Source organism: Apodemus sylvaticus, chromosome 23, assembly GCF_947179515.1.
Source record: "Apodemus sylvaticus chromosome 23, mApoSyl1.1, whole genome shotgun sequence".
NCBI classification, from domain to species: Eukaryota; Metazoa; Chordata; class Mammalia; order Rodentia; family Muridae; genus Apodemus; species Apodemus sylvaticus.
The window spans coordinates 16,064,270-16,070,103 of record NC_067494.1 but is presented as its reverse complement, the minus strand read 5'-3'; positions in this window follow the sequence as shown (position 1 = coordinate 16,070,103).

Sequence of the window (5,834 nt, the reverse complement as noted above, 5' to 3'; positions counted from 1 at the left end):
TCCCGAGCCTGGTCCCTCCCGCTCCCCTCCAGCATGTGGAGAGTACAGTCCTTTGCCATCCTTGGTTTACTGATGTTGAATATGGATCCCAGGGCTTGTCTGTGCCAGGCAAACACTCTGTCATCTGAGCCACATCCCCAGAACTATGTTTAAAATCAAATTTTCTTCTGAAACAAAAATTTCTATAGGCCAAAAGCCATGAAGGACTGAACAGGCAACCTATACCTATAGGGCCCAAAAGCATTATCTAGAATAAACATGTTGATATGAAGAGAGGAAGGAAGGGACAAAGAGAAGAGAGGAGAGAAGAGGAGAGAGGGAGAAGGAGAAGAGAAAGAATGAGAATATGAATTTCCAATACCCAGTAATGAAAAAGGAGTTAAATAAAACCCTTCGTGGGCAGGGCAAGCACAGAGCACTGGACCGCACCCCAGCACCGGACCGCACCCCAGCACAGACTGGTCCCTTCTTACTGGGGTCAGGTGGCTTCACGGCTGTCCCCTCTTCCACTGTGACCGCCTCCACCTTCACTATTGGCGCCCTGCCCTTTATTGGGGGCTCACTGGCTACTTTCATCTCGGGGTCTTTTTTCTCAGGCTCCGCCTTCCCTTCTCTCTTGCCAGGGCGGATGTTGCCAGGAGCCGAGGAGTGGGCATGAGCAGAAGGCTCTTTGCCTGAGCAGGGCGGCAGGGAGGACACTGGCCAGGGAGCACCAGGCAGGTGAGGCATGGACTTGGAAGGGAGCCTGGGCCAGAAGACAAGGACAATAGGCGACTCAGGATTGGCTTCCTGGAGCCCAGAACACCCACGTGTACAAGCGAGCAGACAGTCCGATAGGAATGTTTTTCTGTTTGTGGTCAAGGTGGAAAAGGAGCCAGTAAAGAGACCCATTTCAAAGATCCTTTGGCTAAAAAAACGAAGCTGATTCGCCAGGGTGGACCTTCCCTCGCACCTCCACCACACTCCCCAAAGGCCGCCTGGGGCTGGTGACCTCGCTTTGAGATTAGAAGGAGACAGAGTCCTGCGGGCACCGGGGGAAATGTGGAAGGGAAGGTGCTCTCTTTCCCGCTCTCTTTTATGGCTCTGGCTTCAGAGAAACTCAAGAATTAGAATTTTCATATTAATGACATCCAATGACAAACTACAGACCATCTAATGTTTTTAAGAACTTAAGACAATTTCTAAACTATGTCAAATATCCACTCCAGTGCTGGACAAGGCCCTGTCGGCTAACAACTGAACAGTTTATAACTGAGTCAACACAGATGACAGGAATAAAGTAGATCTGATGGATGATTTGATTTGTTTTGTCAAAAAGCATTTGAAGGAAGTCAAGGGAAGGGGAAATGATGTAATTATATTATAATCTCAAAAAATAATTATTAAACGACAAAAAAGTATAAACTTTTTAAAAGTGCCTTTGTGTTCTATCTGGACATTACCTAGAATTACTTTGCCTTGTCTCTCCTTTTGTTTTACATTTTGTAATTTTTCTTTTTGCCACACTGAGGATTAAGCCCCAGGCTTCATACAAGCATGTGCCCTACCACTAAGCCACACTACCAGTCCATTTAAAAGGACCTTTAAGCACATGTCCTACTTTTCTGTTCTTTAGCAGCTTTCTTCTGCTTTGGAAAATACCATTCACATGTTTGTTATTTCAGAGACACGGTCCCCTTTGGTGGCATTTGTAGATAAGTCCTTACATAAGGGCCATTTCTCCCCAAGGTAAGGGGCCAGGGTGAGGAAGTGTAGGCCGCTCTTTCCTAGAGAGAGTACCAACAGTGAGCAGGCACCGGTTCTCCCCGATGCCTGCCCAGCACTCAGCCAGAGATCTGGTCAAACATACGAAGACAAGACCAGAGATGGGTTCCGAGGTTCTGACCTCACCAGGGAAGAGTGGGGAGAGATCAGAAGGGAGGGGAGGAAGCCTGGTGCTTGAAGAGTCTCAAGCAGAGGGAGGGAAGGAGGGGGGAGGGAGGGACAGAGGGAGGAATGGAAGGAGGGGGAGGAGGGAGATGGGAGGACAGAGGATGGAGGGACCAAAGGCCGGAAAGAGAGGGAAAATGAGAAAGATCTGAGACTCTAACCTGTTATGGGCAGCAGGGGGTCCTGGCTGGGCACCTCTGGCTAAGCCAGTATTAGGGAACAAGGGACAGGCAGATGTCACCCAGCCGGGGCTGCCAGTGAACTGTTGCAATGTCCCCTCTCTCTTTCTCTTCTGAGTTCCTCTAACTGCTTCTCCCAGCTTTCGGAGCAATGTGACCCTAGCTGACCTGCTGAACTGCAAGTGACTGAGGGCAGAACAGATCTTCCCATGGTGCTGGGCCAGGTCTGGATCAATCCAGCTGCATGGCCACCCTCTGCCCCAGCTGACTCCTCAAAGGCGGGTGGGGCCTTGAAGGACAGGGGCAGTCTCTGGGTGGTAAAAGCTGCAGACCATGGCTTCCCTGCCGAGTGGGGTTTAGAGAAGCCCTTATGCCTACAACTAGGGAGGAGGGCCCACATTCCTTCCCAAGAGAGATGCTGAGGTACCAAGGTAAGTCCTTTCTTCTTCCCTTAAAAACATTTTTTTATTCGATATATTTTTTATTTACATTCCAAATGATTTCCCCTTTTCAAGCCCCCCACTCCACGAAAGTCCCATAAGACCCCTTCTCTCCCCCTGTCCTCCCACCCACCCCTTCCCACTTCCCCATTCTGGTTTTGCAGAATACTGCTTCACTGCATCTTATTGCATTCTGATGTGGCTTAAATAAGATCAAGGAGAGCCGACTGGGAACTCAGAAAGAGAACCGCAATGTGAGGTACTTGGGGCTACCTTTGCCCATCTGGGTTTCCTGGGTCAGGGCTCAGGAAATGGGCCCTTGACAGTCTTCATCAAGCTGACAGTGAACTGGCAATGGCCATGGGAACCCAAATTGGGGCTCTGTCCTTCTCTTTCCAATTCTTCTCTTGCCTTACATCCAGCTGCTGCTGGTCTGGGCATGGCACGCACAGAGGCACTCCCAGTGTTTCCATGCTGGTGTGAGTTAATGGGTGGTGACTGCTACCATCATCCCTCCTCGGAACCCTTTCCACACTCACACTGCTGAGTGCACACAAGCGCTCGAGGCTACAGGGACTTTACAGTATCTGAAAAGGAACCAACTGGGCCGCTCAGATTTCCTGATTTTAAAGCTACAGTTGAAGCAGCATGGTACGGGCATGTAGACCAATCAGATAGAATAGAGTCTAGAAACCATAGAGCCTGGGGACACTCAACCAGGGAAGGACAGTCTTCAGCAGCCAGTACCGAGGAAGTGCGATATTTACATGAAAAACAGTGAAACTGGACTCTACCTTTAAACAACAAACATGAACTCAATATGGATGAGTCTTAAAAGTGTAAAAAGGGTCTAATATCCAGAAAAGTTTCCTATTATGGGACCTGTTACTAATTTATGGACCCAAAGCACAGGCAACAATACAAAAACTGACACATGAACATCAAACAAAAATTTCTATAGGCCAAAAGCCACGAAGGACTGAACAAGCAACCTATACCTATATGGTCCGGACCCATTATCTAGAATAAACACGTAACTCCCACAATGCAACATTTTGTTACTGGACTTAAAAGTGGCCTGAGCTGGTGATGGGGCACAGTGCAAAAGCACTTGCATGTGCAAGGCCCTGAACTGGATCATGGTGACACACACACATGCAGACACAGAAGCCTGTAGTAAACATCTTTCCAATCGCTTACCAATTGCCACAGTCTACAACACATGTGCCATGCCACTGAAATGCAAACCCAAACCGTGAGGCAGCACTCATGTTTAGTAAGCTGGGTAATATAAAACCAACACAGAAAATAAAATGTTGGCATGGAGACACTGGAATCCTCATGCCTGATTGATAGGGATGCAAAATGATACAGTCACGAGGCAAAACAGTTTGGCAGTTCTTCAGAAACTTATATATATTTAATGTTATTCTGCAATTCCAGTCTTAATGTGTGCTGTGCCTGTACGTGGATGGAAATCGTAGGCTCAGCCCTTCCTCCACCTCGTATTTTCAGATAGGGTCTCCTGCTGAACCTGGAGTTTGGCATGTCAGCTGGCCAGCCGGCCAAAAAGCCAGTGGACCTACCCGTCTATTCCCTGATGCTAAAGTTACAGCCATGAGGCCAGGCTCACCTTTCATGTTCATGTCTGAATTCCTCACACTTGCACATCAAGCACTTTCCACACTGAGCCATATCCCCAGTCTGTACTCACTGTCTAACAATTAAATATTCAGTCCATCGATACCATTAACTACTTTCCAGACATTCAATATAGTTAATCAGTACCACTTCCACAGTGTAGGTATAAGCATCAGTTTTCTGATGGTAGCATGCCAAAAGGAAAACAAAGGCCAAATTCATCAAGGTATAGAGTTCTGGGAAAGTAATTGCGTTTTGGCTAAGCTTGAGTTTTGAAGTCTGTAATCCACTTCTAGTTAACTGCTTTTGTTAAATGAAGTATGTCAACCGAAAGATGGTTTTTGTGCCTAAAAGCTCACCATGAGAAAGACTAAGAACTGCACACTCGGATCTGGAACACCCAGACAGCTAATAGACTTTGCATTACCTTAAACCCATGTCTAAGCAGACTTCTCTGGTTAAAACTTCACAGCAGAAGGAAAGAACAGATTCCTAAAGGTTGTCCTCTAAACTCTACAGGGCGTTACAGCATGTAACCACTGCATACACTTATGCAAGTAAGTGAATATTTTTTTTTCTGCCAAGACTTATGACTTGTCTAGTTTCAGGTTTTTAGAAACTTTAACAGTCAGATATAGGGGTGGACCTTAGTTCCAATTAAAAGGGGATTAGTTACTCCCATATCATTTGTGCCAGAACTGCACAAGTAGTTCTTTTTTTTTTTTTTACTTTTTTTTATTAGATATATTCTTTATTTACATTTCAAATGTCCCCTTTCTTGGTTCCCTGTCCCCAAAACTCTCATAATCCATCTCCCCTCTCCCTGTTCCCCAATCAGCCCTCTCCTGCTTCCCTGTTCCAGCATTCCCCCACACTGCAGCATCAAGGCTTCCAGGACCAAGGGCCTCTCCTCCCTTTGATGTCCAACAAGGCCAAGTGAATGATTTTTTAAAGAAATAAAGGATGAACTAGAATCCTTTGGGGTTCAAGGTTCTTGTTTAATAGATATTCATTTTATTTGATTTTTCAAAATCTGAAATGCCACAATAAATTATCATAAGTGGAAAGATCCAAATGGAAATTTGGGAATTTCCTAAAAATAGAAAAATTTCCAAGGAGAAATATTGATTGTAATGTTGCCAACCTTACTACTATACCAAAGAATTTTGTAGTAATGTTTTATAACTAATCAGTTAGTGAATTTTTGTTTTTAGTGTCTGTATACCAACTACACAAGTTTGTAGATAACCTGAGTTCCATGAGACCCTGTCTCTAAAATTTTTCAGCCTAGCCCATCAAGTGACCACAAATATTAACAAAACCTAATAATTTTTCTTAGAATATGATACACCTCAAGATTGACCTTATGAGAATAATCCTATAATTTAAAAAAGGCCACCAGGGCCAGTGGCACACGCCTTTAATCCCAGCACTTGGGAGGCAGAGGCAGGCAGATTTCTGAGTTTGAGGCCAGCCTGGTCTACAGAGTGAGTTCCAGGACTGCAAGGGCTACACAGAGAAACCCTGTCTCGAAAAAAACAAAACATAAAAGGTCAGCAGGCTAGGAAATATGACTCAGTGGTAGAGCATACGCCTAACATGTTCTAGGCCCTAGATTCACTCCCCAGCATAGAAATGTGTGTGT